At 43.0% G+C, this 10,806-nt stretch overlaps 1 protein-coding gene across 1 annotated transcript in view; it reads right to left on the reverse strand.

Annotated features, from left to right (window-relative positions):
• The window catches only part of LOC109937392 (corticotropin-releasing factor receptor 1-like), a 303,154-nt gene extending 292,486 nt beyond the window's left edge, over positions 1-10,668 (reverse strand). Inside the window, exon 1 of the mRNA XM_048614772.1 lies at positions 10,454-10,668. The gene's annotated coding sequence lies outside the window, so the exon portion shown is untranslated. The remainder of the gene's footprint in view (positions 1-10,453) is intronic.
• Between the last annotated feature and the right edge of the window lie 138 nt (positions 10,669-10,806).

Below are 10,806 nucleotides of genomic sequence, written 5' to 3' on the forward strand. Positions count from 1 at the left end.
GAGGAGCGGATTGGGAGGCAGATACTGGAAAGGTGCAGAAGTCACAGAGTTGTAGTCATGGGTGACTTCAATTTTCCAAATATTGATTGGAAACTTTTTAGTTGTAATAGTTTAGATGGAGCGGATTTTGTCCAGTGCATTCAGGAAGGATTCTTGACACTGTATGTAGATAGACCAACACGAGGAGAGGCCACTTTGGATTTGGTGCTTGGCAATGAACTGGGCCAAATGTTACACCTGTTGGTAGGAGAGCATTTTGGCGGTAGCGATCATAACTCTGTTACTTTTACAATAGTCATGGAAAAGGATAGGTGCATACAGCAGGGTAAGGTTTATAATTTGGGGAAGGGTAATTATAATTCTGTTAGGCAAGAACTGGGCATCATAGAATGGGAACAGATGCTGTCAGGGAAGAGCACTATTGAAATGTGGAGATTGTTTAAGGAATGAATACTGCGTGTGCTCGATATGTTTGTCCTTAGCAGGCAGGGAAGATGCGGTTGAGTGAGGGAGCCTTGGTTCTCAAGAGAGGTCGAACAACTAGTTAAGAGGAAGAAGGATGCTTATATAAGGTGTGGGAAACAAGGATCAGAAAAGGCTCTAGAGGGATACAAGTTATCCAGGAAGGAGCTGAAGAAAGAGCTTCGAAGAGCTATAAGGGGGCATGAGAAAACCTTGGCAGATAGGATCAAGGAAAACTCCAAGGCTTTTTACACATACGTGAGGAATAAGAGAATGACCAGAGAAAGGGTAGGGCCGATCAAGGATTGTAAAGGGAATTTGTGCACGAAGCCTAAAGAGATAGGAGAGGTCCTTGATGAATACTTTTCTTCAGTATTCACAACTGAGAGGGACCTAGTCGTAAGGGAGGACAGTGTGAAACAGGCTGGAAGGCGAGAGGAGGTTCGTTAAGAAGATGTACTAGGAATTTTGAAGAACTTGAAGATAGATATCTTCCCGGGCCTGATGGGATCTACCCGAGGATTCTATGGGAAGCGAGGGTAGAGATTGCAGGGCCTTTGGCGATGATCTTTTCGTCCTCACTGTCCACGGATATGCTGCCGGAAGATTGGAGAGTGGCAAACGTCATTCCCTTCTTCAAGAAAGGGAATAGGGATAACCCCAGAAATTACAGGCCAGTTAGTCTTACTTCAGTGCCAGGCAAATTATTAGAAAGGGCTCTGAGAGATAGGATTTCTGATCACTTGGATAGGCACAATTTGATTCGTGATAGTCAACGTGGATTTGTGAGGGCTAGATCATGCCTCGCAAACCTTATTGAATTCTTTGAAGAGGTGACCAAACACGTGGATGAAGGTAGAGCAGTGGATGTGGTATAAATGGATTTAAGTAAGGCATTTGATAAGGTTCCCCATGGTAGCCTCATGCAGAAAGTAAGGAGGCATGTGATAGGGGGAAATGTGGCAGATTGGATTCAGAATTGACTGACCCTTAGAAGACAAAGGGTGGTAGTGGATGGAAATTATTCAACATGGTGCTCAGTTATGAGTGGTGTATCACAAGGATCTATTCTGGGTCCTCTTCTATTAGTGATTTTTGTAAATGATTTGAATGTCGGAGTGGAAGGGTGGATTAGTAAGTTCGCGGATGATACGTGCAGAGGGCTGTTCTCGGATACAAAGGGACATTGATAGGATGCAGAGCTGGGCTGAGAAGTGGCACATGGAGCTTAACCCTGAAAAGTGTGAGGTGATTCATTCTGGAAGGACAAACTTGAAAGCAGAATACAGGGTTAACAGAAAGATTCTTGGCAGTATGGAGGAGCAGAGGGATCTTGGGGTTCATGTCCACAGTTCCCTGAAAGCTGCCACCCAGGTGGATAGAGTTGTTAAGAAGGCGTATGGTGTGTTAGCTTTCATTAATAGAAAGATCAAGTTCAAAAGCCGTGAAGTTATGCTCCAGCTATACAAAACCCTGATTTGGCCACATCTGGAGTATTGTGTCCAGTTCTGGTCGCCTCATTACAAGAAAGATGTGGAAGCGTTGGAAAAGGTGCAGAGGAGATTTACCAGGATGTTGCCTGAAATGGAGGTCTTACGAGGAAAGTTTGAGACAGCTAGGGCTTTTCTCTTTAGAACGAAGGATGAGAGGTGACTTGATAAAGGTGTACAAAATGATCAGAGGTATGGATAGAGTGGACTGCCAGAGACTTTTTCCTAGAGTGGAGGGACCTATTACGAGGGGGCATAGTTTTAAAGTGAGTGGAGGTAGATATGGTAGGTTTTTTACTCAGAGTGGTAGGGGCATGGAATTCATTGCCGGAGAGGGTAGTGGAGTTGTTCTCATTAGGGGCATTTAAGCAACTATTAGATAGGTATATGGATGATAGTATAAGATAGGGGTGGAGGTTAGATAGACCTTAGGTTTGGGGTAAAAGTTCGGCACAACATTTTGGGCCGAATGGCCTGTACTGTGCTGTGCTGTTCTATGTTCTTTGTTCTAAATTTTATGCTAAGCCAGGTATCCCATATACGTTCTTAACCACTTTACCTGTCTTGCTCCCCTAAGGGACAGGTGTACATACATACCTAGGTCCCTCTCGTGCTCGGTGCTTCTCACAGTCCTACTGCTCATCATGCATTCTCTTGCCTTGTTTGTCCTCGCAAGTGCATTACCTCTTATTATTTCTGTATTGATTTCCATTTGTCACTGATCAGCTCTACTGACCAGCCTATCTATATTCTCCTGCAATTCAAGGCTATCCTCCTCATTTTTTACCACTCCACCAACTGGGCAGAGGATGGCTTAGTGGTATTATTGCTGGACTGTTAATTCAAATCCACAGTATACAGTATATAAAAGTATACAGGGCACTAGTCAGGCCACAGTTGGAATACTGAACAGTTTTGAGCCCCCTATCTAAGGAGAAATTCTGAACTTCAATAGCAACTACCCCACCATACACAAACAGAGCTGCATTAAGACATTATTTAAATGAGACATATCACACTGCAGCACCACAGAACTCTGGAGAATGGAAGAGGAACACCTGCACAAAGTATTTACTGACAACAGATGCCCAAGAAGTTTCGTCCGGAGACGCCTACAAAACAAATGACAGTCAGAGGATACGGTACAACAGCAGACACTAGTAATGCTACCCTACATCAAAAATATATCAGAAATGACAGCCAGACTCCTTAGACCGCATAAGATCACGATTGCACACAAACCTGCATCAACACTGTGTCAAATGCTGTCAAAGACTAAAGACCGCATACCAACAGGAAACAGGACTAATGTGATATACAGAATCCCATGTAGCGAGTGCAATAAACATTACATTGGACAACCAGGGAGGAAACTGACAACCAGGAAACACAAACACCAGCTGGCAGTAAAGACAAGACCAATATTCACTTGTTTCGATACACACAGATAACGATGGCCATCAGTTCGACTGGGACAAAGTGACTATACTGGGACAAGCAAACAGCAGACATGCAAGGGAATTTCCAGAAGCCTGGTTCTCAACACGGGACTCCATTAAAAAACACATAGAAATAGGTCCCTGTACAGACCGCTGCTAAAAAAAACAGAACCCAAGTGGCCCACCACACCAGAGGATCAAATAAATTCAGAACGGAGCAGAACACCTCATTATAGGAAGGATGTGGAAGCTTCAGAGAGCGTGCAGAGGAGATTTACCAGAATGCTGCCTGCACTGGAAGGCAAGTCTTATGAGGAAAGGTTGAGGGAGCTAGGGCTTTTCTCATTGGAGCAAAGAAGGATGAGACGTGACTTGACAGAGGTGTACAAGATGATGAGAGGCATAGATAGAGTGGATAGTCAGAGACATTTTTCCATGCCGGAAATTACTATTACGAGGGGACATAATTTTAAGGTGATTAGAGGAAGGTGTAGGGGGATGTCAGAGGTAGGTTCTTTACACAGAGAGTTGGTGCGTGGAATGTGCTGCTGGCAGTGGTAGTGGAGTCAGATACATTAGAGACTTTTAAGCAACTCTTGGATATGCACATGGAGGATAGTAAAATGTAGGGTATGCAGGGTAGATTGATCTTAGTGGGATAATAGGTCGACACAACATCATGGGCCGAAGGGCCTGTATTGTGCTGTACTGTTCTATGTTCTATGTTCTTAACACCAATGCTTTGATTAGGGGTCACCCTGATGACGTTGCCTAGAATGGTAACGAAACGTCTGCATACCACAGAACAACCAGCTTGGTGAGCTAACGAACAACTGCATCCACAACCTGAACTACAAATTTTCACTAAGACCTTAAGGACAGATATGCTGGCATTGGAGGCCATCCAGAAAACAATCACTACACAGGCACTGGGTATGGACAGACTGTCCTACCTATTTTTCCTAATCAACCTGCTCAGGAAAGTTATTTCTACACATCTCGGGAGTAGGTGGAACTTACACCAAGGCCTCCTAGTCCAGGGGTAGGGACATTGTCTTTGGACCAAAGGAGGGTCCCCTGATGGACTGAACTGTGAGGAGAGGTTGGATAGGGGGCAGCTGCACTTATTGAAATCCAGAAGAATAAGACACAACCTTATTGAAACATTCAAGATTCTCAGGGGATTTGACACAGTAGATGTGGAAAGATTGTTTGTCCTTGCAGGACAGTTGAAAATCTTTGGGCATAATCTCAGAATAAGGGGTTGCACATTTCACACAGAGATGAAGAGGACTTTCTTCTCTCAGAGAGCAGTAAATCTGTGAATTTTTTTACCACAAAGGACTGTTGACACTAGGTTAAGTATATTCAAGCCTGAGATAGACAGATTTTTAATCAATGAGGAATTCAAGGTTTATGGGTAAAAGGCAGGAAAGTGGAGTTGAGGTGACAATTGCTGAGTGGTTAGCACTGCTGCCTCACAATGCCAGTGACCTGGGTTCAATTCCAGCCTTGGGTGACTGTATTGGGTTTGCATTTTCTCACTGTGTCTGTGTGGGTTTTCTCCAGGTGCTCCAGTTTCCTCCCACAGTACAACAATGGGCAGGTTAGGTTGATTGACCGTCCTGAAATTGTCCATAGTGTTCGGAGATGTGTAGTCTAGGTGGATTAGCCATGGTAAGTGTAGAACATAGAACACAGAACATAGAACAGTACAGCACAGTATAGGCCCTTCGGCCCACGATGTTGTGCCGAACTTTTACCCTAAACCTAAGGTCTATCTAACCTCCACCCCTACCTTATACTATCATCCATATGCCTATCTAATAGCCGCTTAAAAGCCCCTAATGAGGCCGACTCCACTACCCTCTCCGGCAATGCATTCCACGCCCCTACCACTCTCTGAATAAAGAACCTACCTCTGACGTCTCCCCTATATCTACCTCCACTCACTTTAAAACTATGCCCCCTCCTAATAGCTACCTCCACCCTAGGAAAAAGTGTCTGGCTGTCCACTCTATCTATACCTCTGATCATTTTGTACACCTCTATCAAGTCACCTCTCATCCTTCGTTGTTCTAAAGAGAAAAGCCCTAGATCTCTCAACCTTTCCTCGTAAGACCTTCGCTCCATTACAGGCAACATCCTGGTAAATCTTCTCTGCACCTTTTCCAACGCTTCCACGTGTCGGGATATGACAGTGGGCTGGGTCTAGGTAGGATGCTCTTTGGAGGGTTGGTGCAGACTCAGTAGGCTACTGTTGAGATTCTATGATGAACATAGAAAAGTACAGCACAGCAACAGGCCCTTTAGCCACCATGTCCATGTGCATCATGATGCCATCCTGAATTAATCCCATCTGCCTGCACATGGTCCATACCTCACTATTCCGTGTCTTTTCACATGTCAGTCTAAATGCCTCTTAAGTGTTGCTATGGTATCTGCTTCTACCACCTGCCCTGGCAGCATGTTCCATGCGTCGACCACCATCTATGTAAAAAAACTTGCCTTGCACATCTCCTTTAAAATTGCCCCCTCTCAATTTAAAGCCAGATCCCCTAGTATTTGGCATTTCCACTCTGGGAAGAAGACTCCAAATATCCATTGTATCCATGTCTCTCATAATTTTATATACTTCAGTAAGGTCACTTCTCAGCCTCCAATGCTGTAGCAAAAACAATCTAAGTCTATCCAATCTTTCCTTGTAGTTAATCCACTCCAAACCAGGCAACATCCTGGTAAACCTCTTCTGCACCCTCTCCAAACCCTCCACATCATTCCAATAGTATGGTAGCCAGAACTGCACACCATACTCCAAATGTGGCCTAAGTAAAGTCTTATAGAGCCACAACATGACTTGGCAACTTTTATGCGCAATGCCCCATCTGATGAAGACATGGATGCCATATACCTTTTTACCACCTTACCTGCTTGCTTGCCACTTCCAATGAGCTATGGACTTGCACCCCAAGATGCTCCGAAGAGTTTTGCCATTTACTGTATACTTTCCTCTTGCATTTGACTTCCCAAATAAATCACCTCATACTTGTCCAGATTAAACTCCATCTGCCATTTCTACTCAACTCCCAAATTGATACACATCTGCTGTCTCCTTTGACACCCTTCCTCACTATCCACAACTCCATCAATTTTTGTGTCATCTTCAAATTTAGTAATTGAATCACCAACATTTTTATAAAACCATTTATGCTTATTACAAATAGCAGACGTCACCACACTGATCCTTGCAGAACACCACTGGTCATAAATCTCCAATCAGAAAAATATCCCTCTAAAACTACTTCTGTCTTCTATGACCAAGCCAATTTTGCATCTAACTTACCAACTCACTGAGTTTCCCATGTGACTTAATCCTCTGGACCAGTCTATTATGAGGGACCTTGTTAAATGTTTTAATAACATCCATGTCGACAATATCCACTGCCATACCCTCAGTCATCTTCACTATTCCTCAAAAATCTCAATTACATTTGTGCAACAAGACCTCCCCCACATAAAGCCATGTGGAGTATTCCTAATAAGTCCATTCTTTTCTAAATGCGAGTAAATCCTATCTATAAGAATCTTTTCCAATAATTTCCCGACCACTGATTTAAGGCTCACATGCCTATAATTTCCTGGATTATCCATGTTGCCCTTCCTAATCAAACACCAATATTGGTTATTCTCCAGCCTCTGGCATCTTGCCAGTAGCTAAATAGGATAGAAAGATCTTCGTCAAGACCCCAGAAAACACATGCTTGCCTTCCGCGGTATCCAGGGATATATCCATTCGTACCCTGGAGACTTATCTATCTTAATATTTTTCAAGACACCCAACATCTCCTCATTCTTAATATCAACATGCCCTAGAATATCAACATAACCTCCCCTAATCTTATCATCCATACCCATTTCTATGATGAATAATGATGCAAAGTAGTTATTAAGGATCTCAACGATTTCCTCTAGCACCACATATAAATTCCATCCTTTGATCTTGAATGGATCTACCATTCCCTAGCTATGCTCTTGCTCTAATATATATGAAATGCATTGGGATTCCCCTTAATTCTACTTGCCAAGGAAATTTCATGTCCCCTTTTAGCCCTCCTAATTCCTTGTTTAAGTTCTTTTTGCTTTCTTTATATTCCTTAAGGGTCTTGCTTGATTTCAGTTTCCCAAACCTTACATATGCCTCCATTTTGTTTTTTAACTAAGCCTTCAATATCTCTTGTAATCCAGGGCTCCTGAATTTTGCCATCTTTCATCCTCACAGGAATAGACTGGTCCTGAGCTCTGATCAACTGGCTTTTAAAAGATTCTTACATATCAGGTGTAGATTTACCCTCACACAGCTGCTCCTAATCTAATTTATCCAGTTCCTACCTAATAATGTTGTAATTAGCCTTCCCCTAATTTAGCATTTTCACCCTAGGATCAGCCTTATCCATATCTATAACTATTTTAAAATTTATGGAATTATGATCCCTGTTCTCAAAATGCTCCCCCACTGAAACTTTGACCATCTTGCCAAGTTCATTCCCCAAAACAAGGTCCAGAATGGCCCCTTCCCTAGTTGAACCATCTACATTTAATTTCAAGAAACCCTCCCAGATGTGTCTAACAAATTCTACCTCATCTAAGCCCCTGGTACTAAGGGAATCCCAATTAATGCTGGGGAAGTTAAAATCACCCATTACAACAACACTTGTTTTCACATCTTTCCATGATCTGCCTACATATCAGGTCCTCTAATTTCTGCTGGCTATTGAGGAACCCACCATAGTAATTGCACCTTTCTTATTCCTGAGATCTACCCATAAGGCTTCACTGGATCAGCCCTCTATATGGAACTGTGACATTCTCTGTAATCAATAATCTTTTTACATCCCTCTCTATCAGATCAGCCATGATCTCATTGTGGAGCAACAATGTGCTCAATTGCTTAATTCTGCTCCTATATCTTCTGGTCTTATGGACAGGTGGAGAGCTGTAAAAAGAGTATGCAGTTTTCTTTGCTGCATTGATAAGGACATACTATACAAGATCAGTGTGAAGATCAAGATTAGAAAGGATGTGAATGCATTTCAGGGGGTGCAGAAGAGGTTTTCAATAATGGCTCCAGAGATGAGAAACTTGAGTTATAAGAATGGGTTGGAAAAATTCTGACTGTTTTCCTTGGAGAAGAAGTCTGAGGAGAGATTTGATAGATGCTTAAAAATTGTGAGGGGCCTGGACAGATGGGGAGTAATTGTTCCCATTTATTAAAGATTCAAGAACCAGAAGACGCAGTTTTAAGTATTTCACAAAAAGAAGCAAATGCAAGATGAGAAGTAATCTTTTTCACACTGGTCTGGAATGCACTGCTTGGAAGTGTCTCTCTTTGTCTCTGTCACTCTCTTAAAGCCTCTGACTCAGTCGCTCTCCATTTCTAACACCCTCTGTCTGTCCCTCACTCTCAATCTCTGACCCCCTCTCTCTGTCTCTTTCCCTCTCTCTCAATCTCTGTAAGTACAGTCAAGGCATTCAAAAGGACATTGGATGATTGTTTAAATAGAAACAATATGTGCAGTGTTGTGGAGGAAAGACAAGAGAATGGCAAAAAGTTAAAATGCTCTGAGACATGATGAGCCAAATGCTCATCTGAACTATAACATACTGTGATTCTGTGACAGACAGCTACTAAAGAGGAAAGGATACTTGACAGACAAAGCTTAGGTCAGAGGATATGAGAAAAGACACATGAGAAAAAGACAAGTTAGCATCAGACAGACTGACTACCATTTGAGGGAGATGTCAGACACAAGATGGATAGGCAGAGATTTAAACAACATCGGGGAGACAGGCATAACTGGATGGGTAGACAAGAGACAGACTTCAGACAAAATACACAAAAAATGCTAATTTTTAAAAGATCTATAAAAAGGAAAGGAAATAATCATAAATGTAAGAGAGCTGAAAAGGTAGAGGGTGTAAAACACAGAAGGAAAGCTATAAACATGAGTAAAGGAGCAGAGAAAGTAAAAGACATTCCTGTGATACAATGACTTGGAAAAGAGACTGGATGCATTTTCCATGTGTCAGCAACTGGGCGACTGCAGGGGAATCTATGTAAAATGCAAAACAGTGACAAGCTGGAGAATAAATATTGCAGAGAAGATCATATTGCTGAAGACTAGAAAAAACAAGCAGGAGCTATTTGAATTCCAGTCAAGCAAGAGTTGGAAAGGTATCTCAAACAGAAATGCCGACACACAGAAGCTGCTGTTCAAATGGAGAAATGGTGTCTGCACTGGCAGCTTCCAAACAGGGGAACTCTATCTCCAAACAAATCGGGGTAAAACTTTCTGTGTTGACAGACCCCAAATACAAATACAAGGGTAAATTTACATCCAACCCTCTCTCATCTTCTGCTGGGTTAAACCAACTGCTTCAGATTAAATGAAACATAATGATTACAAAAGGTATCTGTATCTGAGCATCCTGAGCTGCTATTGATATATGTAGTTGTTCTCTGTGATATTCCATTAATCACTGGTTTGTTCTGTTTCGCTCGAGCAGCATTCGCTCAGTTCTCTTGGCTCGATCTCCAATCTCTCTAGATTCGATCAGTTTGTGGACGCACTTCAGCTTTTTTTAAAAAAGAAATGTGTGTAATCAGAACGTAAAGAACTGTTTCTGTTATGAACTAGAACAAGAAATAAACAGTACAGTGCCTCAGGGAGAGGACAGGGACTATTTCTCAGATCCCGTTCTGAGTAAGGGTCAGTGGACCCGAAACATTAACTCTGATCCCTCTCCACAGATGCTGCCAGACCTGCCGAGCTTTTCAAGCAATTTCTGTTTTTGTCTCCAGCCCAGCAAGTTCACTGCTCCCATATCCAGAACATCACCGCACCTCGCTCCCAGCTGCAGAAAATTCCAGCTTCCATACATCTCCCTCAACGCTGTATCAGATTCCTAGCTATTGCTGTTCAAATTATAACAATAAATGAAAAGTCGGTCTTAACCTCAGCTTTCAGGAGTTGCACTAAGCAGCTACTGCACGGAGTCTCTTACCTGGTCAGAGATATTCAGTTTGTCCCGCTCCCTTCGTCCTCCTCCTTCATTCCCAGGGCAGCAGGAACCACTTCAAAGAAGCAGAAAGATCGCCTTTCCCGGATTGCCAGAGAACTCCCACTGTTCTCGTCGTCGCCACGCGGCTCTGCCACCAAAGTGTCCCCGAGAACGGTCCAGGTTCTCTCTGATCTGAGTGCGGTCTGTCTCTCCGTCTCAGTCTCTCTCTCTGTCTCTCTGACTCTCATTGGGTCTCTCTGTGTCTCTGTCCCTCTCTCTTTGTCTCTGTCACTCTCTCAAAGCCTCTGACTCAGTCTCTCTCCATTTCTAACACCCTCTGTCTGTCCCTCTCTCTC

Source organism: Rhincodon typus, chromosome 30, assembly GCF_021869965.1.
Source record: "Rhincodon typus isolate 14 chromosome 30, sRhiTyp1.1, whole genome shotgun sequence".
NCBI classification, from domain to species: Eukaryota; Metazoa; Chordata; class Chondrichthyes; order Orectolobiformes; family Rhincodontidae; genus Rhincodon; species Rhincodon typus.